The following is a 26,566-nucleotide window of genomic DNA, read 5'->3' as shown; positions in this document are numbered from 1 at the left end:
CAGGCAGGGCGCAGTGTGCATCTGGCTGTGTCCACTCACACACGGCAGACGGTCAGGCAGAGCGCAGTGCAGATCTGGCTGTGTCCACTCACCAACGGCAGGCGGTCAGGCAGAGCGCAGTGCGGATCTGGCTGTGTCCACTAACTGACGGGAGACGGGCAGGCAGGGCGCAGTGCGGATCTGGCTGTGTCCACTCACCCACGGGAGACGGGCAAGGAGGGCGCAGTGCGGATCTGGCGGTGTCCACTCACCCACGGAGGACGGTCAGGCAGGGCGCAGTGCGGATCTGGCTGTGTCCACTCACCAATGGGAGACGGGCAGGTAGGGCGCAGTGCGGATCTGGCTGTGTCCACTCACCCACGTGAGACGGGCAGGCAAGCCGCAGTGCGTATCTGGCTGTGTCCACTCACCCACGGGAGACGGTCAGGAAGGGCGCAGTGCGGATCTGGCTGTGTCCACTCACCCACGGCAGACGGGCACGCAGGGCGCAGTGCGGATCTGGCTGTGTCCACTCACCCACGGCAGACGGGCAGGCACGGCGCAGTGCGGATCTGGCTGTGTCCACTCACCCACGACAGGCGGTCAGGCAGCGCGCAGTGCGGATCTGGCTGTGTCCACTCACCCACGGCAGATGGTCAGGCAGTGCACAGTGCGGATCTGGCTGTGTCCGCTCGCCCACGGCAGACGGGCAGGCAGGGCGCAGTGTGGATCTGGCTGTGTCCACTCACCCACGGCAGACGGTTAGGCAGGGCGTAGTGCGGTTATGGCTGTGTCCACTCGCCCACGACAGACGGGCAGGCAGCGCGCAGTGCGGATCTGGCTGTGTCCACTCGCCCACGGGAGACGGGTAGGCAGCGCGCAGTGCGGATCTGGCTGTGTCCACTCGCCCACGGGAGACGGGCAAGCAGGGCGCACTGCGGATCTGGCTGTGTCCACTCACCCACGACAGACGGGCAGGCAGGGCGCAGTGCGGATGTGGCTGTGTCCACTCACCCACCAGAGAGGGTCAGGCAGGGCGCAGTGCGGATCTGGCTGTGTCCACTCACCCACGGCAGACGGGCAGGCACGGCGCAGTGTGGATCTGGCTGAGTCTACTCACCGACGGCAGACGGGCAGGCAGGGCGCAGTGCGGATATGGCTGTGTCCACTCGCCCACGACAGACGGGCAGGCAGCGCGCAGTGCGGATCTGGCTGTGTCCACTCGCCCACGACAGACGGGCAGGCAGGGCGCAGTGCGTATCTGGCTGTGTCCACTCGCCCACGGGAGACGGGCAGGCAGCGCGCAGTGCGGATCTGGCCGTGTCCGCTCACCCACGGGAGACGGGCATGCAGGGAGCAGTGCGGATCTGGCTGTGTCCACTCACTGACGGGAGAGGGGCAGGCAGGGCGCAGTGCGGTTCTGGCTGTGTCCACTCACCCACGGGAGACGGGCAGGCAGGGCGCAGTGCGGATCTGGCGGTGTCCACTCACCCACGAAGGACGGTCAGGCAGGGTGCAGTGCGGATCTTGCTGTGTCCACTCACCCACGGCAGACGGTCAGGCAGGGCGCAGTGCGGATCTGGCTGTGTCCGCTCGCCCACGGCAGACGGTCAGGCAGTGCGCAGTGCGGATCTGGCTGTGTCCACTCACTGACGGGAGACGGGCAGGCAGGGCGCAGTGCGGATCTGGCTGTGTCCAATCACCCACGGCAGACGGGCAGGCAGGGCGCAGTGCGGATCTGGCTGTGTCCACTCGCCCACGGGAGATGGAAAGGCAGGGCGCAGTGCGGATCTGGCTGTGTCCACTCGCCCACGGCAGACGGGCAGGCAGGGCGCAGTGCGGATCTGGCTGTGTCCACTCACCCACGACAGGCGGTCAGGCAGGGCGCAGTGCGGATCTGGCTGTGTCCACTCACCCACGGCAGATGGTCAGGCAGTGCACAGTGCGGATCTGGCTGTGTCCGCTCGCCCACGGCAGACGGGCAGGCAGGGCGCAATGTGGATCTGGCTGTGTCCACTCACCCACGGCAGACGGTCAGGGAGGGCGTAGTGCGGATATGGCTGTGTCCACTCGCCCACGACAGACGGGCAGGCAGCGCGCAGTGCGGATCTGGCTGTGTCCACTCGCACACGGGAGACGGGTAGGCAGCGCGCAGTGCGGATCTGGCTGTGTCCACTCGCCGACTGGAGACGGGCAAGCAGGGCGCACTGCGGATCTGGCTGTGTCCACTCACACACGAGAGACGGGCAGGCAGGGCGCAGTGCGGATCTGGCTGTGTCCACTCACCCACGGTAGACGGGCAGGCAAGGCGCAGTGCGGATCTGGCTGTGTCCACTCACCCACGGCAGACGGGCAGGCAGGGCGCAGTGTGGATCTGGCTGTGTCCACTCGCCCACTGGAGACGGGCAGGCAGGGCGCAGTGTGGATCTGGCTGTGTCCACTCGCCGACTGGAGACGGGCAGGCAGGGCGCAGTGCGGATCTGGCTGTGTACACTCACCCACGGCAGAAGGGCAGGCAGGGCGCAGTGCGGATCTGGCTGTGTCCACTCACCCACAGCAGACGGTCAGGCAGGGCGCAGTGCGGATCTGGCTGTGTCCACTCACCCACGGCAGACGGGCTGGCAGGGCGCAGTGCGGATCTGGCTGTGTCCACTCGCCCACGGGAGACGGGCAGGTAGGGGGCAGTGTGGATCTGGCTGTGTCCGCTCGCCCACGGCAGACGGGCAGGCAGGGCGCAGTGTGGATCTGGCTGTGTCCACTCACCCACGGCAGACGGTCAGGCAGGGCGTAGTGCGGATATGGCTGTGTCCACTCGCCCACGACAGACGGGCAGGCAGCGCGCAGTGCGGATCTGGCTGTGTCCACTCACCCACGGCAGACGGGCTGGCAGGGCGCAGTGCGGATCTGGCTGTGTCCACTCCCCTACGGCAGACGGTCAGGCAGGGCGCAGTGTGGATCTGGCTGTGTCCGCTCGCCCACGGCAGACGGGCAGGCAGGGCGCAGTGTGGATCTGGCTGTGTCCACTCACCCACGGCAGACGGTCAGGCAGGGCGTAGTGCGGATATGGCTGTGTCCACTCGCCCACGACAGACGGGCAGGCAGCGCGCAGTGCGGATATGGCTGTGTCCACTCGCCCACGGGAGACGGGCAGGCAGCGCGCAGTGCGGATGTGGCTGTGTCCACTCACCCACGGGAGAAGGGCAGGCAGGGCGCAGTGCGGATCTGGCTGTGTCCACTCACCCACGGGAGACGTGAAGGCATGGCGCAGTGCGGATCTGGCTGTGTCCACTCACCCACGGGAGAGGGTCAGGAGGGCGCAGTGCGGATCTGGCTGTGTCCACTCACCCACGGCAGAAGGGCAGGCAGGGCGCAGTGCGGATATGGCTGTGTCCACTCGCCCACGAAAGACGGGAGGCAGCGCGCAGTGCGGATCTGGCTTTTTCCACTCGCCCACGGGAGACGGGCAGGCAGCGCGCAGTGCGGATCTGGCTGTGTCCACTCACCCACGGCAGACGGTCAGGAAGGGCGCAGTGTGGATCTGGCTGTGTCCACTCGCCCACGGCAGAGGGGCAGGCAGTGCGCAGTGTGGATCTGGCTGTGTCCACTCACCCACAACAGACCGTCAGGCAGGGCGCAATGCGGATCTGGCAGTGTCCACTCGCCCACGGCAGACGGGCAGGCAGGGCGCAGTGCGGATCTGGCTGTGTCTACTCACCCACGGCAGACGGTCAGGCAGGGCGCAGTGCGGATCGGGCTGTGTCCACTCGCCCACGGCAGACGGGCAGGCAGGGCGCAGTGTGGATCTGGCTGTGTCCACTCACCGACGGCAGACGGTCAGGCAGGGTGCAGTGCGGATCTGGCTGTGTCCACTCACTGACGGGAGACGGGCAGACAGGGCGCAGTGCGGATCTGGCTGTGTCCACTCACCCACGGGAGACGGGCAGGCAGGGCGCAGTGCGGATCTGGCGGTGTCCACTCATCCACGAAGGACGGACAGGCAGGGTGCAGTGCGCATCTGGCTGTGTCCACTCACCCACGGGAGACGTGCAGGTAGGGCGCAGTGCGGATCTGGCTGTGTCCACTCACCCACGTGAGACAGGCAGGCAAGGCGCAGTGCGGATCTGGCTGTGTCCACTGACCCAAGGGAGACGGTCAGGCAGGGCGCAGTGCGGATCTGGCTGTGTCCACTCACCCACGGCAGACGGGCAGGCAGGACGTAGTGTGGATCTGGCTGTGTCCACTCACCCACGGGAGACGGGCAGGCAGGGCGCAGTGCGGATCTGGCGGTGTCCACTCACCCACGGCAGACGGTCAGGCAGGGCGCAGTGTGGATCTGGCTGTGTCCACTCACCCACGGCAGACGGTCAGGCACGGCGCAGTGCGGATCTGGCTGTGTCCACTCGCCCACGGCACAGGGGCAGGCAGGGCGCAGTGTGGATCTGGCTGTGTCCACTCACCCACGGCAGACGGTCAGGCAGGGCGCAGTGCGGATCTGGCTGTGTCCACTCACCCACGGCAGACGGTCAGGCAGGGCGCAGTGCGGATCTGGCTGTGTCCACTCACCGACGGCAGGCGGTCAGGCAGAGTGCAGTGCGGATCTGGCTGTGTCCACTCACTGACGGGAGACGGGCAGGCAGGGCGCAGTGCGGATCTGGCTGTGTCCACTCACCCACGGGAGACGGGCAGGCAGGGCGCAGTGCGGATCTGGCGGTGTCCACTCACCCACGAAGGACGGTCAGGCAGGGCGCAGTGCGGATCTGGCTGTGTCCACTCACCTACGGGAGACGGGCAGGTAGGGCGCAGTGCGGATCTGGCTGTGTCCACTAACCCACGTGTGACGGGCAGGCAAGCCGCAGTGCGGATCTGGCTGTGTCCACTCACCCACGGGAGATGGTCAGGAAGGGCGCAGTGCGGATCTGGCTGTGTCCACTCACCCACGGCAGACGGGCAGGCAAGGCGCAGTGCGGATCTGGCTGTGTCCACTCGCCCACGGGAGACGGAAAGGCAGGGCGCAGTGCGGATCTGGCTGTGTCCACTCACCCACGGCAGGCGGTCAGGCAGGGCGCAGTGCAGATCTGGCTGTGTCCACTCACCCACGGCAGACGGTCAGGCATGGCGCAGTGCGGATCTGGCTGTGTCCACTCGCCCACAGCATAGGGACAGGCAGGACGCAGTGTGGATCTGTCTGTGTCCACTCACCCACAGCAGACGGTCAGGCAGGGCGCAGTGCGGATCTGGCGGTGTCCACTCGCCCACGGCAGACGGGCAGGCAGGGCGCAGTGCGGATCTGGCTGTGTCCACTCACCTACGGCAGACGGTCATGCAGGGTGCAGTGCGGATCTGGCTCTGTCCGCTCGCCCACGGCAGACGGGCAGGCAGGGCGCAGTGTGGATCTGGCTGTGTCCACTCACCCACGGCAGACGGTCAGGCAGGGCGTAGTGCGGATATGGCTGTGTCCACTCGCCCACGACAGACGGGCAGGCAGCGCGCAGTGCGGATCTGGCTGTGTAAACTCGCCCACGGGAGACGGGCAGGCAGCGCGCAGTGCGGATCTGGCTGTGTCCACTCACCCACGGGAGACGGGCAGGCAGGGCGCAGTGCGGATCTGGCTGTGTCCACTCACCCACGGGAGACGGGCAGGCAGGGTGCAGTGCGTATCTGGCTGTGTCCACTCACCCACAGGAGAGGGTCAGGCAGGGCGCAGTGCGGATCTGGCTGTGTCCACTCACCCACGGCAGACGGGCAGGCAGGGCGCAGTGCGGATATGGCTGTGTCCACTCACCCACGGCAGACGGTCAGGCAGGGGGCAGTGCGGATCTGGCTGTGTCCACTCACCCACGGGAGACGGTCAGGCAGGGCGCAGTGCGGATCTGGCTGTGTCCACTCACTGACGGGAGACGGGTAGGCAAGGTGAAGTGCGGATCTGGCTGTGTCCACTCACCCACGGGAGACGGGCAGGCAGGGCGCAGTGCGGATCTGGCTGTGTCCACTCACCCACGGGAGACGGTCAGGCAGGGCGCAGTGCGGATCTGGCTGTGTCCACTCACCCACTGCAGACGGGCAGGCAGGGCGCAGTGTGGATCTGGCTGTGTCCACTCACACACGGCAGACGGTCAGGCAGGGCGCAGTGCGGATCTGGCTGTGTCCACTCACCCACGACAGACGGGCAGGCAGAGCGCAGTGCGGATCTGGCTGTGTCCACTCGCCCAGGGAAGACGGGCAGGCAGGGCGCAGTGCGGATCTGGCTGTGTCCACTCACCCACGGAAGGGGGTTAGGAAGGGCGCAGTGCGGATCTGGCTGTGTCCACTCACCCACGGCAGACGGTCAGGCAGGGCGCAGTGCGGATCTGGCTGTGTCCACTCACCCACGGCAGACGGGCAGGCAGGGCGCAGTGTGGATCTGGCTGTGGTCACTCACCCACGGCAGAAGGTCAGGCAGGGCGCAGTGCGGATCTGGCTGTGTCCACTCGCCCACGGCAGACGGGCTGGCAGGGCGCAGTTTGGATCTGGCTGTGTCCTCTCACCCACGGGAGACCGACAGGCAGGGCGCAGTGCGGATCTGGCTGTGTCCACTCACCCACGGCAGGCGTTCAGGCAGGGCGCAGTGCGGATGGGGCTGTGTCCACTCGCCCACGGCAGACGGGCAGGCAGTGCGCAGTGCGGATCTCGCTGTGTCCGCTCGCCCACGGCAGACGGGCAGGCAGGGCGCAGTGTGGATCTGGCTGTGTCCACTCACCGACGGCAGACGGTCAGGCAGGGCGCAGTTCGGATCTGGCTGTGTCCACTCACCCACGGGAGAGGGTCAGGCAGGGCGCAGTGCGGATCTGGCTGTGTCCACTCACCCACGGCAGACGGGCAGGCAGGGCGCAGTGCGGATATGGCTGTGTCCACTCGCCCAATAAGACGGGCAGGCAGGGCGCAGTGCGGATCTGGCTGTTTCCACTCGCCCACGGGAGACGGGCAGGCAGCGTGCAGTGCGGATCTGGCTGTCTCCACTCACCCACGGGAGACGGGCAGGCAGGGCGCAGTGCGGATCTGGCTGTGTCCACTCACTGACGGGAGAAGGGCAGGCAAGGTGCAGTGCGGATCTGGCTGTCTCCACTCGCCCACGGGAGACGGGCAGGCAGCGCGCAGTGCGGATCTGGCTGTGTCCACTCACCCACGGGAGACGGGCAGGCAGGGCGCAGTGCGGATCTGGCTCTGTCCACTCACCCACGGGAGACGGGCAGGCAGGGCGCAGTGCGGATCTGGCTGTGTCCACTCACCCACGGGAGAGGGTCAGGCAGGGCGCAGTGCGGATCTGGCTATGTCCACTCACCCACGGCAGACGGGCAGGCAGGGCGCAGTGTGGATCTGGCTGTGTCCACTCACCTACGGCAGACGGGCAGGCAGGGCGCAGTGCGGATATGGCTGTGTCCACTCGCCCACGACAGACGGGCAGGCAGCTCGCAGTGCAGATCTGGCTGTTTCCGCTCGCCCACGTGAGACGGGCAGGCTGCGCGCAGTGCGGATCTGGCTGTGTCCACTCACCCACGGGAGACGGGCAGGCAGGGCGCAGTGTGGATCTGGCTGTGTCCACTCACTGACGGGAGACGGGCAGGCAAGGTGCAGTGCGGATCTGGCTGTGTCCACTCACCCACGGGAGACGGGCAGGCAGGGAGCAGTGCGGATCTGGCTGTGTCCACTCACCCACGGCAGACGGTCAGGCAGGGCGCAGTGCGGAACTGGCTGTGTCCACTCACCCACGGGAGACGGCAGGCAGGGCGCAGTGAGGATCTGGCTGTGTCCACTCACCCACGGCAGACGGTCAGGCAGGGCGCAGTGCGGATCTGGCTGTGTCCACTCACCCACGGCAGAAGGGCAGACAGGGCGCAGTGCGGATCTGGTTGTGTCCACTCGCCCACGGCCGACGGGCAGGCAGGGCGCAGTGTGGATCTGGCTGTGTCCACTCACCCACGGCAGACGGTCAGGCAGAGCGCAGTGCAGATCTGGCTGTGTCCACTCACCAACGGCAGGCGGTCAGGCAGAGCGCAGTGCGGATCTGGCTATGTCCACTCACTGACGGGAGACGGGCAGGCAGGGCGCAGTGCGGATCTGGCGGTGTCCACTCACCCACGGGAGACGGGCAGGGAGGGCGCAGTGCGGATCTGGCGGTGTCCACTCACCCACGAAGGACGGTCAGGCAGGGCGCAGTGCGGATCTGGCTGTGTCCACTCACCAACGGGAGACGGGCAGGTAGGGCACAGTGCGGATCTGGCTGTGTCCACTCACCCACGTGAGACGGGCAGGCAAGCCGCAGTGCGTATCTGGCTGTGTCCACTCACCCACGGGAGACGGTCAGGAAGGGCGCAGTGCGGATCTGGCTGTGTCCACTCACCCACGGCAGACGGGCAGGCAGGACGCAGTGTGGATCTGGCTGTGTCCACTCACCCACGGCAGACGGTCAGGCACGGCGCAGTGCGGATCTGGCTGTGTCCACTCGCCCACGGCACAGGGGCAGGCAGGGCGCAGTGTGGATCTGGCTGTGTCCACTCACCCACGGCAGACGGTCAGGCAGGGCGCAGTGCGGATCTGGCTGTGTCCACTCACCCACGGCAGACGGTCAGGCAGGGCGCAGTGCGGATCTGGCTGTGTCCACTCACCAACGGCAGGCGGTCAGGCAGAGCGCAGTGCGGATCTGGCTGTGTCCACTCACTGACGGGAGACGGGCAGGCAGGGCGCAGTGCGGATCTGGCTGTGTCCACTCACCCACGGGAGACGGGCAGGCAGGGCGCAGTGCGGATCTGGCGGTGTCCACTCACCCACGAAGGACGGTCAGGCAGGGCGCAGTGCGGATCTGGCTGTGTCCACTCACCAACGGGAGACGGGCAGGTAGGGCGCAGTGCGGATCTGGCTGTGTCCACTAACCCACGTGTGACGGGCAGGCAAGCCGCAGTGCGGATCTGGCTGTGTCCACTCACCCACGGGAGACGGTCAGGAAGGGCGCAGTGCGGATCTGGCTGTGTCCACCCACCCACGGCAGACGGGCAGGCAGGGCGCAGTGCGGATCTGGCTGTGTCCACTCGCCCACGGGAGACGGAAAGGCAGGGCGCAGTGCGGATCTGGCTGTGTCCACTCACCCACGGCAGGCGGTCAGGCAGGGCGCAGTGCAGATCTGGCTGTGTCCACTCACCCACGGCAGACGGTCAGGCATGGCGCAGTGCGGATCTGGCTGTGTCCACTCGCCCACAGCATAGGGACAGGCAGGACGCAGTGTGGATCTGTCTGTGTCCACTCACCCACAGCAGACGGTCAGGCAGGGCGCAGTGCGGATCTGGCGGTGTCCACTCGCCCACGGCAGACGGGCAGGCAGGGCGCAGTGCGGATCTGGCTGTGTCCACTCACCTACGGCAGACGGTCAGGCAGGGTGCAGTGCGGATCTGGCTCTGTCCGCTCGCCCACGGCAGACGGGCAGGCAGGGCGCAGTGTGGATCTGGCTGTGTCCACTCACCCACGGCAGACGGTCAGGCAGGGCGTAGTGCGGATATGGCTGTGTCCACTCGCCCACGACAGACGGGCAGGCAGCGCGCAGTGCGGATCTGGCTGTGTCCACTCACCCACGGGAGAAGGGCAGGCAGGGCGCAGTGCGGATCTGGCTGTGTCCACTCACCCACGGGAGACAGGCAGGCAGGGCGCAGTGCGGATCTGGCTGTGTCCACTCACCCACGGCAGACGGGCAGGCAGGGCGCAGTGCGGATATGGCTGTGTCCACTCGCCCACGAAAGACGGGCAGGCAGCGCGCAGTGCGGATCTTGCTGTTTCTACTCGCCCACGGGAGACGAGCAGGCAGCGCGCAGTGCGGATCTGGCTGTGTCCAATCACCCACGGCAGACGGTCAGGAAGGGCGCAGTGCGGATCTGGCTGTGTCCACTCGACCACGGCAGAGGGGCAGGCAGGGCGCAGTGTGGATCTGGCTGTGTCCACTCACCCACGGCTGACCGTCAGGCAGGGCGCAGTGCGGATCTGGCAGTGTCCACTCGCCCACGGCAGACGGGCAGGCAGGGCGCAGTGCGGATCTGGCTGTGTCCACTCACCCACGGCAGACGGTCAGGCAGGGCGCAGTGCGGATCGGGCTGTGTCCACTCGCCCACGGCAGACGGGCAGGCAGGGCGCAGTGCGGATCTGGCTGTGTCCACTCACCGACGGCAGACGGTCAGGCAGGGCGCAGTGCGGATCTGGCTGTGTCCACTCACTGACGGGAGACGGGCAGGCAGGGCGCAGTGCGGATCTGGCTGTGTCCACTCACCCACGGGAGACGGGCAGGCAGGGCGCAGTGCGGATCTGGCGGTGTCCACTCATCCACGAAGGACGGACAGGCAGGGTGCAGTGCGCATCTGGCTGTGTCCACTCACCCACGGGAGACGTGCAGGTAGGGCGCAGTGCGGATCTGGCTGTGTCCACTCACCCACGTGAGACGGGCAGGCAAGGCGCAGTGCGGATCTGGCTGTGTCCACTCACCCACGGGAGACGGTCAGGCAGGGCGCAGTGCGGATCTGGCTGTGTCCACTCACCCACGGCAGACGGGCAGGCAGGACGCAGTGTGGATCTGGCTGTGTCCACTCACCCACGGGAGACGGGCAGGCAGGGCGCAGTGCGGATCTGGCGGTGTCCACTCACCCACGGCAGACGGTCAGGCAAAGCGCAGTGTGGATCTGGCTGTGTCCACTCACCCACGGCAGACGGTCAGGCACGGCGCAGTGCGGATCTGGCTGTGTCCACTCGCCCACGGCACAGGGGCAGGCAGGGCGCAGTGTGGATCTGGCTGTGTCCACTCACCCACGGCAGACGGTCAGGCAGGGCGCAGTGCGGATCTGGCTGTGTCCACTCACCCACGGCAGACGGTCAGGCAGGGCGCAGTGCGGATCTGGCTGTGTCCACTCACCAACGGCAGGCGGTCAGGCAGAGCGCAGTGCGGATCTGGCTGTGTCCACTCACTGACGGGAGACGGGCAGGCAGGGCGCAGTGCGGATCTGGCTGTGTCCACTCACCCACGGGAGACGGGCAGGCAGGGCGCTGTGCGGATCTGGCGGTGTCCACTCACCCACGAAGGACGGTCAGGCAGGGCGCAGTGCGGATCTGGCTGTGTCCACTCACCAACGGGAGACGGGCAGGTAGGGCGCAGTGCGGATCTGGCTGTGTCCACTCACCCACGTGTGACGGGCAGGCAAGCCGCAGTGCGGATCTGGCTGTGTCCACTAACCCACGGGAGACGGTCAGGAAGGGCGCAGTGCGGATCTGGCTGTGTCCACTCACCCACAGCAGACGGTCAGGCAGGGCGCAGTGCGGATCTGGCTGTGTACACTCGCCCACGGCAGACGGGCTGGCAGGGCGCAGTGCGGATCTGGCTGTGTCCACTCGCCTACGGCAGACGGTCAGGCAGGGCGCAGTGCGGATCTGGCTGTGTCCGCTCGCCCACGGCAGATGGGCAGGCAGGGCGCAGTGTGGATCTGGCTGTGTCCACTCACCGACGGCAGACGGTCAGGCAGGGCGTAGTGCGGATCTGGCTGTGTCCAGTCACCCACGGGAGACGGTCAGGAAGGGCGCAGTGCGGATCTGGCTGTGTCCACTCACCCACAGCAGACGGTCAGGCAGGGCGCAGTGCGGATCTGGCTTTGTCCACTCGCCCACGGCAGACGGGCTGGCAGGGCGCAGTGCGGATCTGGCTGTGTCCACTCACCTACGGCAGACGGTCAGGCAGGGCGCAGTGCGGATCAGACTGTGTCCACTCACCGACGGCAGACGGTCAGGCAGGGCGTAGTGCGGATATGGCTGTGTCCACTCGCCCACGACAGACGGGCAGGCAGCGCGCAGTGCGGATATGGCTGTGTCCACTCGCCTACGGGAGACGGGCAGGCAGCGCGCAGTGCGGATCTGGCTGTGTCCACTCACCCACGGGAGAAGGGCAGGCAGGGCGCAGTGCGGATCTGGCGGTGTCCACTCACCCACGGCAGACGGGCAGGCAGGGCGCAGTGCGGATCTGGCTGTGTCCACTCGCCCACGACAGACGGGCAGGCAGCGCGCAGTGCGGATCTGGCTGTTTCCACTCGCCCACGGGAGACGGGCAGGCAGCGCGCAGTGCAGATCTGGCTGTGTCCACTCACCCACGGGAGACGGGCAGGCAGGGCGCAGTGCGGATCTGGCTGTGTCCACTCACTGACGGGAGACGGGCAGGCACGGTGCAGTGCGGATCTGGCTGTGTCCACTCACCCACGGGAGACGGGCAGGCAGGGCGCAGTGCGGATCTGGCTGTGTCCACTCACCCACGGGAGACGGTCAGGCAGGGCGCATTGCGGATCTGGCTGTGTCCACTCACCCACGGCAGACGGGCAGGCAGGGCGCAGTGCAGATCTGGCTGTGTCCACTCACCCACGGCAGACGGTCAGGCAGGGCGCAGTGCGGATCTGGCTGTGTCCGCTCGCCCACGGCAGATGGGCAGGCAGGGCGCAGTGTGGATCTGGCTGTGTCCACTCACCGACGGCAGACGGTCAGGCAGGGCGTAGTGCGGATATGGCTGTGTCCACTCGCCCACGACAGACGGGCAGGCAGCGCGCAGTGCGGATATGGCTGTGTCCACTCACCCACGGGAGAAGGGCAGGCAGGGCGCAGTGCGGATCTGGCTGTGTCCACTCACCCACGGGAGACAGGCAGGCAGGGCGCAGTGCGGATCTGGCTGTGTCCACTCACCCACGGGAGAGGGTCAGGTAGGGCGCAGTGCGGATCTGGCTGTGTCCACTCACCCACGGCAGACGGGCAGGCAGGGCGCAGTGCGGATATGGCTGTGTCCACTCGCCCACGAAAGACGGGCAGGCAGCGCGCAGTGCGGATCTGGCTGTTTCAACTCGCCCACGGGAGACGGGCAGGCAGTGCGCAGTGCGGATCTGGCTGTGTCCACTCACCCACGGCAGACGGTCAGGAAGGGCGCAGTCGGATCTGGCTGTTTCCACTCGCCCACGGCAGAGGGGCAGGCAGGGCGCAGTGTGGATCTGGCTGTGTCCACTCACCCACGGCTGACCGTCAGGCAGGGCGCAGTGCGGATCTAGCAGTGTCCACTCGCCCACGGCAGACGGGCAGGCAGGGCGCAGTGCGGATCTGGCTGTGTCCACTCACCCACGGCAGACGGTCAGGCAGGGCGCAGTGCGGAATGGGCTGTGTCCACTCGCCCACGGCAGACGGGAAGGCAGGGCGCAGTGCGGATCTGGCTGTGTCCACTCACCGACGGCAGACGGTCAGGCAGGGCGCAGTGCGGATCTGGCTGTGTCCACTCACTGACGGGAGACGGGCAGGCAGGGCGCAGTGCGGATCTGGCTGTGTCCACTCACCCACGGGAGACGGGCAGGCAGGGCGCAGTGCGGATCTGGCGGTGTCCACTCATCCACGAAGGACGGACAGGCAGGGTGCAGTGCGCATCTGGCTGTGTCCACTCACCCACGGGAGACGTGCAGGTAGGGCGCAGTGCGGATCTGGCTGTGTCCACTCACCCACGTGAGACGGGCAGGCAAGGCGCAGTGCGGATCTGGCTGTGTCCACTCACCCACGGGAGACGGTCAGGCAGGGCGCAGTGCGGATATGGCTGTGTCCACTCACCCACGGCAGACGGGCAGGCAGGACGCAGTGTGGATCTGGCTGTGTCCACTCACCCACGGGAGACGGGCAGGCAGGGCGCAGTGCGGATCTGGCGGTGTCCACTCACCCACGGCAGACGGTCAGGCAAAGCGCAGTGTGGATCTGGCTGTGTCCACTCACCCACGGCAGACGGTCAGGCACGGCGCAGTGCGGATCTGGCTGTGTCCACTCGCCCACGGCACAGGGGCAGGCAGGGCGCAGTGTGGATCTGGCTGTGTCCACTCACCCACGGCAGACGGTCAGGCAGGGCGCAGTGCGGATCTGGCTGTGTCCACTCACCCACGGCAGACGGTCAGGCAGGGCGCAGTGCGGATCTGGCTGTGTCCACTCACCAACGGCAGGCGGTCAGGCAGAGCGCAGTGCGGATCTGGCTGTGTCCACTCACTGACGGGAGACGGGCAGGCAGGGCGCAGTGCGGATCTGGCTGTGTCCACTCACCCACGGGAGACGGGCAGGCAGGGCGCAGTGCGGATCTGGCGGTGTCCACTCACCCACGAAGGACGGTCAGGCAGGGCGCAGTGCGGATCTGGCTGTGTCCACTCACCAACGGGAGACGGGCAGGTAGGGCGCAGTGCGGATCTGGCTGTGTCCACTCACCCACGTGTGACGGGCAGGCAAGCCGCAGTGCGGATCTGGCTGTGTCCACTCACCCACGGGAGATGGTCAGGAAGGGCGCAGTGCGGATCTGGCTGTGTCCACTCACCCACGGCAGACGGGCAGGCAGGGCGCAGTGTGGATCTGGCTGTGTCCACTCACCCACGGCAGACGGGCAGGCAGGGCGCAGTGCGGATCTGCCTGTGTCCACTCACCCACGACAGGCGGTCAGGCAGGGCGCAGTGCGGATCTGGCTGTGTCCACTCACCCACGACAGGCGGTCAGGCAGGGCGCAGTGCGGATCTGGCTGTGTACACTCACCCACGGCAGAAGGGCAGGCAGGGCGCAGTGCGGATCAGGCTGTGTCCACTCGCCCACGGGAGACGGAAAGGCAGGGCGCAGTGCGGATCTGGCTGTGTCCACTCACCCACGGCAGGCGGTCAGGCAGGGCGCAGTGCAGATCTGGCTGTGTCCACTCACCCACGGCAGACGGTCAGGCAGGGCGCAGTGCGGATCTGGCTGTGTCCACTCGCCCACAGCATAGGGACAGGCAGGACACAGTGTGGATCTGGCTGTGTCCACTCACCCACAGCAGACGGGCAGGCAGGGCGCAGTGCGGATCTGGCTGTGTCCACTCGCCTACGGCAGACGGTCAGGCAGGGCGCAGTGCGGATCTGGCTCTGTCCGCTCGCCCACGGCAGACGGGCAGGCAGGGCGCAGTGTGGATCTGGCTGTGTCCACTCACCCACGGCAGACGGTCAGGCACGGCGCAGTGCGGATCTGGCTGTGTCCACTCGCCCACGGCACAGGGGCAGGCAGGGCGCACTGTGGATCTGGCTGTGTCCACTCACCCACGGCAGACGGTCAGGCAGGGCGCAGTGCGGATCTGGCTGTGTCCACTCACCCACGGCAGATGGTCAGGCAGGGCGCAGTGCGGATCTGACTGTGTCCACTCACCAACGGCAGGCGGTCAGGCAGAGCGCAGTGCGGATCTGGCTGTGTCCACTCACTGACGGGAGACGGGCAGGCAGGGCGCAGTGCGGATCTGGCTGTGTCCACTCACCCACGGGAGACGGGCAGGCAGGGCGCAGTGCGGATCTGGCGGTGTCCACTCACCCACGAAGGACGGTCAGGCAGGGCGCAGTGCGGATCTGGCTGTGTCCACTCACCAACGGGAGACGGGCAGGTAGGGCGCAGTGCGGATCTGGCTGTGTCCACTCACCCACATGTGACGGGCAGGCAAGCCGCAGTGCGGATCTGGCTGTGTCCAGTCACCCACGGGAGACGGTCAGGAAGGGCGCAGTGCGGATCTGGCTGTGTCCACTCACCCACAGCAGACGGTCAGGCAGGGCGCAGTGCGGATCTGGCTGTGTCCACTCGCCCACGGCAGACGGGCTGGCAGGGCGCAGTGCGGATCTGGCTGTGTCCACTCACCTACGGCAGACGGTCAGGCAGGGCGCAGTGCGGATCTGGCTGTGTCCGCTCGCCTTCGGCAGACGGGCAGGCAGGGCGCAGTGTGGATCTGGCTGTGTCCACTCACCGACGGCAGACGGTCAGGAAGGGCGTAGTGCGGATATGGCTGTGTCCACTCGCCCACGACAGACGGGCAGGCAGCGCGCAGTGCGGATATGGCTGTGTCCACTCGCCAACGGGAGACGGGCAGGCAGCGCGCAGTGCGGATCTGGCTGTGTCCACTCACCCACGGGAGAAGGGCAGGCAGGGCGCAGTGCGGATCTGGCGGTGTCCACTCACCCACGGCAGACGGTCAGGCAAAGCGCAGTGTGGATCTGGCTGTGTCCACTCACCCATGGCAGACGGTGAGGCACGGCGCAGTGCGGATCTGGCTGTGTCCACTCGCCCACGGCACAGGGGCAGGCAGGGCGCAGTGTGGATCTGGCTGTGTCCACTCACCCACGGCAGACGGTCAGGCAGGGCGCAGTGCGGATCTGGCTGTGTCCACTCACCCACGGCAGACGGTCAGGCAGGGCGCAGTGCGGATCTGGCTGTGTCCACTCACCAACGGCAGGCGGTCAGGCAGAGCGCAGTGCGGATCTGGCTGTGTCCACTCACTGACGGGAGACGGGCAGGCAGGGCGCAGTGCGGATCTGGCTGTGTCCACTCACCCACGGGAGACGGGCAGGCAGGGCGCAGTGCGGATCTGGCGGTGTCCACTCACCCACGAAGGACGGTCAGGCAGGGCGCAGTGCGGATCTGGCTGTGTCCACTCACCAACGGGAGACGGGCAGGTAGGGCGCAGTGCGGATCTGGCTGTGTCCACTCACCCACGTGTGACGGGCAGGCAAGCCGCAGTGCGGATCTGGCTGTGTCCACTCACCCACGGGAGATGGTCAGGAAGGGCGCAGTGCGGATCTGGCTGTGTCCACTCACCCACGGCAGACGGGCAGGCAGGGCGCAGTGTGGATCTGGCTGTGTCCACTCACCCACGGCAGACGGGCAGGCAGGGCGCAGTGCGGATCTGCCTGTGTCCACTCACCCACGACAGGCGGTCAGGCAGGGCGCAGTGCGGATCTGGCTGTGTCCACTCACCCACGACAGGCGGTCAGGCAGGGCGCAGTGCGGATCTGGCTGTGTACACTCACCCACGGCAGAAGGGCAGGCAGGGCGCAGTGCGGATCAGGCTGTGTCCACTCGCCCACGGGAGACGGAAAGGCAGGGCGCAGTGCGGATCTGGCTGTGTCCACTCACCCACGGCAGGCGGTCAGGCAGGGCGCAGTGCAGATCTGGCTGTGTCCACTCACCCACGGCAGACGGTCAGGCAGGGCGCAGTGCGGATCTGGCTGTGTCCACTCGCCCACAGCATAGGGACAGGCAGGACACAGTGTGGATCTGGCTGTGTCCACTCACCCACAGCAGACGGGCAGGCAGGGCGCAGTGCGGATCTGGCTGTGTCCACTCGCCTACGGCAGACGGTCAGGCAGGGCGCAGTGCGGATCTGGCTCTGTCCGCTCGCCCACGGCAGACGGGCAGGCAGGGCGCAGTGTGGATCTGGCTGTGTCCACTCACCCACGGCAGACGGTCAGGCACGGCGCAGTGCGGATCTGGCTGTGTCCACTCGCCCACGGCACAGGGGCAGGCAGGGCGCACTGTGGATCTGGCTGTGTCCACTCACCCACGGCAGACGGTCAGGCAGGGCGCAGTGCGGATCTGGCTGTGTCCACTCACCCACGGCAGATGGTCAGGCAGGGCGCAGTGCGGATCTGACTGTGTCCACTCACCAACGGCAGGCGGTCAGGCAGAGCGCAGTGCGGATCTGGCTGTGTCCACTCACTGACGGGAGACGGGCAGGCAGGGCGCAGTGCGGATCTGGCTGTGTCCACTCACCCACGGGAGACGGGCAGGCAGGGCGCAGTGCGGATCTGGCGGTGTCCACTCACCCACGAAGGACGGTCAGGCAGGGCGCAGTGCGGATCTGGCTGTGTCCACTCACCAACGGGAGACGGGCAGGTAGGGCGCAGTGCGGATCTGGCTGTGTCCACTCACCCACATGTGACGGGCAGGCAAGCCGCAGTGCAGATCTGGCTGTGTCCAGTCACCCACGGGAGACGGTCAGGAAGGGCGCAGTGCGGATCTGGCTGTGTCCACTCACCCACAGCAGACGGTCAGGCAGGGCGCAGTGCGGATCTGGCTGTGTCCACTCGCCCACGGCAGACGGGCTGGCAGGGCGCAGTGCGGATCTGGCTGTGTCCACTCACCTACGGCAGACGGTCAGGCAGGGCGCAGTGCGGATCTGGCTGTGTCCGCTCGCCCTCGGCAGACGGGCAGGCAGGGCGCAGTGTGGATCTGGCTGTGTCCACTCACCGACGGCAGACGGTCAGGAAGGGCGTAGTGCGGATATGGCTGTGTCCACTCGCCCACGACAGACGGGCAGGCAGCGCGCAGTGCGGATATGGCTGTGTCCACTCGCCAACGGGAGACGGGCAGGCAGCGCGCAGTGCGGATCTGGCTGTGTCCACTCACCCACGGGAGAAGGGCAGGCAGGGCGCAGTGCGGATCTGGCGGTGTCCACTCACCCACGGCAGACGGGCAGGCAGGGCGCAGTGCGGATATGGCTGTGTCCACTCGCCCACGACAGACGGGCAGGCAGCGCGCAGTGCGGATCTGGCTGTTTCCACTCGCCCACGGGAGACGGGCAGGCAGCGCGCAGTGCGGATCTGGCTGTGTCCACTAACCCACGGGAGACGGGCAGGCAGGGCGCAGTGCGGATCTGGCTGTGTCCACTCACTGACGGGAGACGGGCAGGCACGAGGCAGTGCGGATCTGGCTGTGTCCACTCACCCACGGGAGACGGGCAGGCAGGGCGCAGTGCGGATCTGGCTGTGTCCACTCACCCACGGGAGACGTTCAGGCAGGGCACATTGCGGATCTGGCTGTGTCCACTCACCCACGGCAGACGGGCAGGCAGGGCGCAGTGCAGATCTGGCTGTGTCCACTCACCCACGGCAGACGGTCAGGCAGGGCGCAGTGCGGATCTGGCTGTGTCCACTCGCCCACAGCATAGGGACAGGCAGGGCGCAGTGCGGATCTGGCTGTGTCCACTCACCCACAGCAGACGGGCAGGCAGGGCGCAGTGCGGATGTGGCTGTGTCCACTCGCCTACGGCAGACGGTCAGGCAGGGCGCAGTGCGGATCTGGCTCTGTCCGCTTGCCCACGGCAGATGGTCAGGCAGGGCGCAGTGCGGATCTGGCTGTGTCCACTCACCAACGGCAGGCGGTCAGGCAGAGCGCAGTGCGGATCTGGCTGTGTCCACTTACTGACGGGAGACGGGCAGGCAGGGCGCAGTGCGGATCTGGCTGTGTCCACTCACCCACGGGAGACGGGCAGGCAGGGCGCAGTGCAGATCTGGCGATGTCCACTCACCCACGAAGGACGGTCAGGCAGGGCGCAGTGCGGATCTGGCTGTGTCCACTCACCAACGGGAGACGGGCAGGTAGGGCGCAGTGCGGATCTGGCTGTGTCCACTCACCCACATGTGACGGGCAGGCAAGCCGCAGTGCGGATCTGGCTGTGTCCAGTCACCCACGGGAGACGGTCAGGAAGGGCGCAGTGCGGATCTGGCTGTGTCCACTCACCCTCAGCAGACGGTCAGGCAGGGCGGAGTGCGGATCTGGCTGTGTCCACTCGCCCACGGCAGACGGGCTGGCAGGGCGCAGTGCGGATCTGGCTGTGTCCACTCACCTACGGCAGACGGTCAGGTAGGGCGCAGTGCGGATCTGGCTGTGTCCGCTCGCCCACGGCAGACGGGCAGGCAGGGCGCAGTGTGGATCTGGCTGTGTCCACTCACCGACGGGGGACGGTCAGGCAGGGCGTAGTGCGGATATGGCTGTGTCCACTCGCCCACGACAGACGGGCAGGCAGCGCGCAGTGCGGATATGGCTGTGTCCACTCGCCAACGGGAGACGGGCAGGCAGCGCGCAGTGCGGATCTGGCTGTGTCCACTCACCCACGGGAGAAGGGCAGGCAGGGCGCAGTGCGGATCTGGCGGTGTCCACTCACCCACGGCAGACGGGCAGGCAGGGCGCAGTGCGGATATGGCTGTGTCCACTCGCCCACGACAGACGGGCAGGCAGCGCGCAGTGCGGATCTGGCTGTTTCCACTCGCCCACGGGAGACGGGCAGGCAGCGCGCAGTGCGGATCTGGCTGTGTCCACTCACCCACGGGAGACGGGCAGGCAGGGCGCAGTGCGGATCTGGCTGTGTCCACTCACTGACGGGAGACGGGCAGGCACGGTGCAGTGCGGATCTGGCTGTGTCCACTCACCCACGGGAGACGGGCAGGCAGGGCGCAGTGCGGATCTGGCTGTGTCCACTCACCCACGGGAGACGGTCAGGCAGGGCGCATTGCGGATCTGGCTGTGTCCACTCACCCACGGCAGACGGGCAGGCAGGGCGCAGTGTGGATCTGGCTGTGTCCACTCACCCACGGCAGACGGTCAGGCAGGGCGCAGTGCGGATCTGACTGTGTCCACTCACCCACGGCAGACGGTCAGGCAGGGCGCAGTGCGGATCTGGCTGTGTCCACTCGCCCACGGGAGACGGGCAGGAAGGGCACAGTGCGGATCTGGCTGTGTCCACTCACTGACAGGAGACGGGCAGGCAAGGTGCAGTGCGAATCTGGCTGTGTCCACTCACCCACGGGAGACGGGCAGGAAGGGCACAGTGCGGATCTGGCTGTGTCCACTCACTGACAGGAGACGGGCAGGCAAGGTGCAGTGCGAATCTGGCTGTGTCCACTCACCCACGGGAGACGGGCAGGCAGGGCGCAGTGCGGATCTGGCTGTGTCCACTCACCCACGGGAGACGGTCAGGCAGTGCGCAGTGCGGATCTGGCTGTGTCCACTCACCCACGGCAGACGGGCAGGCAGGGCGCAGTGTGGATCTGGCTGAGTCCACTCGCCCACTGGAGATGGGCAGGCACGGCGCAGTGCGGATCTGGCTGTGTCCACTCGCCCACTGGAGACGGGCAGGCAGGGCGCAGTGCGGATCTGGCTGTGTCCACTCGCCCACGGGAGACGGGCAGGCAGGGGCGCAGTGCGGATCTGGCTGTGTCCACTCACTGACGGGAGACGGGCAGGCAAGGCGCAGTGCGGATCTGGCTGTGTCCACTCACCCACGGCAGACGGGCAGGCAGAGCGCAGTGCGGATCGGGCTGTGTCCACTCGCCCACGGGAGACGGGCAGGTAAGGCGCAGTGCGGATCTGGCTGTGTCCACTCACTGACGGGAGACGGGCAGGCAGGGCGCAGTGCGGATCTGGCTGTGTCCACTCGCCCACGGGAGACGGAAAGGCAGGGCGCAGTGCGGATCTGGCTGTTTCCCCTCACCCACGGCAGGCGGTCAGGCAGGGCGCAGTGCAGATCTGGCTGTGTCCACTCACCCACGGCAGACGGTCAGGCAGGGCGCAGTTCGGATCTGGCTGTGTCCACTCGCCCACAGCATAGGGACAGGCAGGACGCAGTGTGGATCTGGCTGTGTCCACTCACCCACAGCAGACGGGCAGGCAGGGCGCAGTGCGGATCTGGCTGTGTCCACTCGCCCACGGCAGAGGGGCAGGCAGGGCGCAGTGTGGTTCTGGCTGTGTCCACTCACCCACGGCTGACCGTCAGGCAGGGCGCAGTGCGGATCTGGCAGTGTCCACTCGCACACGGCAGACGGGCAGGCAGGGCGCAGTGCGGATCTGGCTGTGTCCACTCACCCACGGCAGACGGTCAGGCAGGGCGCAGTGCGGATCGGGCTGTGTCCACTCGCCCACGGCAGACGGGCAGGCATGGCGCAGTGCGGATCTGGCTGTGTCCACTCACCGACAGCAGACGGTCAGGCAGGGCGCAGTGCGGATCTGGCTGTGTCCACTCACTGACGGGAGACGGGCAGGCAGGGCGCAGTGCGGATCTGGCTGTGTCCACTCACCCACGGGAGACGGGCAGGCAGGGCGCAGTGCGGATCTGGCGGTGTCCACTCATCCACGAAGGACGGACAGGCAGGGTGCAGTGCGCATCTGGCTGTGTCCACTCACCCACGGGAGACGTGCAGGTAGGGCGCAGTGCGGATCTGGCTGTGTCCACTCACCCACGTGAGACGGGCAGGCAAGGCGCAGTGCGGATCTGGCTGTGTCCACTCACCCACGGGAGAAGGTCAGGCAGGGCGCAGTGCGGATCTGGCTGTGTCCACTCACCCACGGCAGACGGGCAGGCAGGACGCAATGTGGATCTGGCTGTGTCCACTCACCCACGGGAGACGGGCAGGCAGAGCGCAGTGCGGATCTGGCGGTGTCCACTCACCCACGGCAGACGGTCAGGCAAAGCGCAGTGTGGATCTGGCTGTGTCCACTCACCCACGGCAGACGGTCAGGCACGGCGCAGTGCGGATCTGGCTGTGTCCACTCGCCCACGGCACAGGGGCAGGCAGGGCGCAGTGTGGATCTGGCTGTGTCCACTCACCCACGGCAGACGGTCAGGCAGGGCGCAGTGCGGATCTGGCTGTGTCCACTCACCCACGGCAGACGGTCAGGCAGGGCGCAGAGCGGATCTGGCTGTGTCCACTCACCAACGGCAGGCGGTCAGGCAGAGCGCAGTGCGGATCTGGCTGTGTCCACTCACTGACGGGAGACGGGCAGGCAGGGCGCAGTGCGGATCGGGCTGTGTCCACTCACCCACGGGAGACGGGCAGGCAGGGCGCAGTGCGGATCTGGCGGTGTCCACTCACCCACGAAGGACGGTCAGGCAGGGCGCAGTGCGGATCTGGCTGTGTCCACTCACCAACGGGAGACGGGCAGGTAGGGCGCAGTGCGGATCTGGCTGTGTCCACTCACCCACGTGTGACGGGCAGGCAAGCCGCAGTGCGGATCTGGCTGTGTCCACTCACCCACGGGAGATGGTCAGGAAGGGCGCAGTGCGGATCTGGCTGTGTCCACTCACCCACGGCAGACGGGCAGGCAGGGCGCAGTGTGGATCTGGCTGTGTCCACTCACCCACGGCAGACGGGCAGGCAGGGCGCAGTGCGGATCTGGCTGTGTCCACTCACCCACGACAGGCGGTCAGGCAGGGCGCAGTGCGGATCTGGCTGTGTCCAATCACCCACGACAGGCGGTCAGGCAGGGCGCAGTGCGGATCTGGCTGTGTACACTCACCCACGGCAGAAGGGCAGGCAGGGCGCAGTGCGGATCAGGCTGTGTCCACTCGCCCACGGGAGACGGAAAGGCAGGGCGCAGTGCGGATCTGGCTGTGTCCACTCACCCACGGCAGGCGGTCAGGCAGGGCGCAGTGCAGATCTGGCTGTGTCCACTCACCCACGGCAGACGGTCAGGCAGGGCGCAGTGCGGATCTGGCTGTGTCCACTCGCCCACATCATAGGGACAGGCAGGACGCAGTGTGGATCTGGCTGTATCCACTCACCCACAGCAGACGGGCAGGCAGGGCGCAGTGCGGATCTGGCTGTGTCCACTCGCCTACGGCAGACGGTCAGGCAGGGCGCAGTGCGGATCTGGCTCTGTCCGCTCGCCCACGGCAGACGGGCAGGCAGGGCGCAGTGTGGATCTGGCTGTGTCCACTCACCCACGGCAGACGGTCAGGCACGGCGCAGTGCGGATCTGGCTGTGTCCACTCGCCCACGGCACAGGGGCAGGCAGGGCGCAGTGTGGATCTGGCTGTGTCCACTCACCCACGGCAGACGGTCAGGCAGGGCGCAGTGCGGATCTGGCTGTGTCCACTCACGCACGGCAGATGGTCAGGCAGGGCGCAGTGCGGATCTGGCTGTGTCCACTCACCAACGGCAGGCGGTCAGGCAGAGCGCAGTGCGGATCTGGCTGTGTCCACTCACCAACGAGAGACGGGCAGGTAGGGCGCAGTGCGGATCTGGCTGTGTCCACTCACCCACGTGTGAAGGGCAGGCAAGCCGCAGTGCGGATCTGGCTGTGTCCACTCACCCACGGGAGACGGTCAGGAAGGGCGCAGTGCGGATCTGGCTGTGTCCACTCACCCACAGCAGACGGTCAGGCAGGGCGCAGTGCGGATCTGGCTGTGTCCAGTCGCCCACGGCAGACGGGCTGGCAGGGCGCAGTGCGGATCTGGCTGTGTCCACTCACCTACGGCAGACGGTCAGGCAGGGCGCAGTGCGGATCTGGCTGTGTCCGCTCGCCCACGGCAGACGGGCAGGCAGGGCGCAGTGTGGATCTGGCTGTGTCCACTCACCGACGGCAGACGGTCAGGCAGGGCGTAGTGCGGATATGGCTGTGTCCACTCGCCCACGACAGACGGGCAGGCAGCGCGCAGTGCGGATATGGCTGTGTCCACTCGCCAACAGGAGACGGGCAGGCAGCGCGCAGTGCGGATCTGGCTGTGTCCACTCACCCACGGGAGAAGGGCAGGCAGGGCGCACTGCGGATCTGGCTGTGTTCACTCACCCACGGGAGACAGGCAGGCAGGGCGCAGTGCGGATCTGGCTGTGTCCACTCACCCACGGGAGAGGGTCAGGCAGGGCGCAGTGCGGATCTGGCTGTGTCCACTCACCCACGGCAGACGGGCAGGCAGGGCGCAGTGCGGATATGGCTGTGTCCACTCGCCCACGAAAGACGGGCAGGCAGCGCGCAGTGCGGATCTGGCTGTTTCCACTCGCCCACGGGAGACGGGCAGGCAGCGCGCAGTGCGGATCTGGCTGTGTCCACTCACCCACGGCAGACGGTCAGGAAGGGCGCAGTGCGGATCTGGCTGTGTCCACTCGCCCACGGCAGAGGGGCAGGCAGGGCGCAGTGTGGATCTGGCTGTGTCCACTCACCCACGGCTGACCGTCAGGCAGGGCGCAGTGCGGATCTGGCAGTGTCCACTCGCCCACGGCAGACGGGCAGGCAGGGCGCAGTGCGGATCTGGCTGTGTCCACTCACCCACAGCAGACGGTCAGGCAGGGCGCAGTGCGGATCGGGCTGTGTCCACTCGCCCACGGCAGACGGGCAGGCAGGGCGCAGTGCGGATCTGGCTGTGTCCACTCACCGACGGCAGACGGTAAGGCAGGGCGCAGTGCGGATCTGGCTGTGTCCACTCACTGACGGGAGACGGGCAGGCAGGGCGCAGTGCGGATCTGGCTGTGTCCACTCACCCACGGGAGACGGGCAGGCAGGGCGCAGTGCGGATCTGGCGGTGTCCACTCATCCACGAAGGACGGACAGGCAGGGTGCAGTGCGCATCTGGCTGTGTCCACTCACCCACGGGAGACGTGCAGGTAGGGCGCAGTGCGGATCTGGCTGTGTCCACTCACCTACGTGAGACGGGCAGGCAAGGCGCAGTGCGGATCTGGCTGTGTCCACTCACCCACGGGAGACGGTCAGGCAGGGCGCAGTGCGGATCTGGCTGTTTCCACTCACCCACGGCAGACGGGCAGGCAGGACGCAGTGTGGATCTGGCTGTGTCCACTCACCCACGGGAGACGGGCAGGCAGGGCGCAGTGCGGATCTGGCGGTGTCCACTCACCCACGGCAGATGGTCACGCAAAGCGCAGTGTGGATCTGGCTGTGTCCACTCACCCACGGCAGACGGGCAGGCAGAGCGCAGTGCGGATATGGCTGTGTCCACTCGCCCACGACAGAGGGGCAGGCAGCGCGCAGTGCGGATCTGGCTGTTTCTACTCGCCCACGGGAGACGGGCAGGCAGCGCGCAGTGCGGATCTGGCTGTGTCCACTCACCCACGGAAGACGGGCAGGCAGGGCACAGTGCGGATCTGGCTGTGGCCACTCACTGACGGGAGACGGGCAGGCAAGGTGCAGTGCGGATCTGGCTGTGTCCACTCACCCACGGGAGACGGGCAGGCAGGGCGCAGTGCGGATATTGCTGTGTCCACACACCCACGGAGGACGGTCAGGCAGGGCGCAGTGCGGATCTGGCTGTGTCCACTCACCCACGGCAGACGGGCAGGCAGGGCGCAGTGTGGATCTGGCTGTGTCCACACGCCCACTGGAGACGGGCAGGCAGGGCGCAGTGCGGATCTGGCTGTGTCCACTCACCCACGGGAGACGGGCAGGCAGCGCGCAGTGCGGATCTGGCTGTGTCCACTCACTGACGGGAGACGGGCAGGCAAGGCGCAGTGCGGATCTGGCTGTGTCCACAAACCCACGGCATATGGTCAGGTAGGGTGCAGTGCGGATCTGGCTGTGTCCACTCACCCACGGCAGAAGGGCAGGCAGGGCGCAGTGCGGATCTGGCTGTGTCCACTCGCCCCCGGGAGACGGGCAGGCAGGGCGCAGTGCGGATCTGGCTGTGTCCACTCACCCACGGCAGGCGGTTAGGCAGGGCGCAGTGCGGATCTGGCTGTGTCCACTCACCCACGGCAGGCGGTTAGGCAGGGCGCAGTGCGGATCTGGCTGTGTCCGCTCGCCCACTGGAGACGGGCAGGCAGGGCGCAGTGCGGATCTGGCTGTGTCCACTCGCCCACGGGAGACGGGCAGGCATGGCGCAGTGCGGATCTGGCTGTGTTCACTCACCCACGGCATACGGTCAGGCAGGGCAAAGTGCGGATCTGGCTGTTTCCACTCGCCCACGGCAGAGGGGGAGAGAGGGCGCATTGTGGATCTGGCTGTGTCCACTCACCCACGTCAGACGGTCAGGCAGGGCGCAGTGCGGATCTGGCTGTGTCCACTCGCCCACGGCAGATGGGAAGGCAGGGCGCAGTGCGGATCTGGCTGTGTCCACTCGCCCACGGCAGACGGTCAGGCAGGGCGCAGTGCGGATCGGGCTGTGACCACAAGCCCACGGCAGACGGGCAGGCAGGGCGCAGTGTGGATCTGGCTGTGTCCACTCACCCACGGCAGACGGTCAGGCAGGGCGCAGTGC

This window comes from Microcebus murinus, chromosome 23 (genome assembly GCF_040939455.1).
Source record: "Microcebus murinus isolate Inina chromosome 23, M.murinus_Inina_mat1.0, whole genome shotgun sequence".
In the NCBI taxonomy this organism is placed as follows: domain Eukaryota; kingdom Metazoa; phylum Chordata; class Mammalia; order Primates; family Cheirogaleidae; genus Microcebus; species Microcebus murinus.
Note: the sequence above shows the minus strand (reverse complement) of the source record.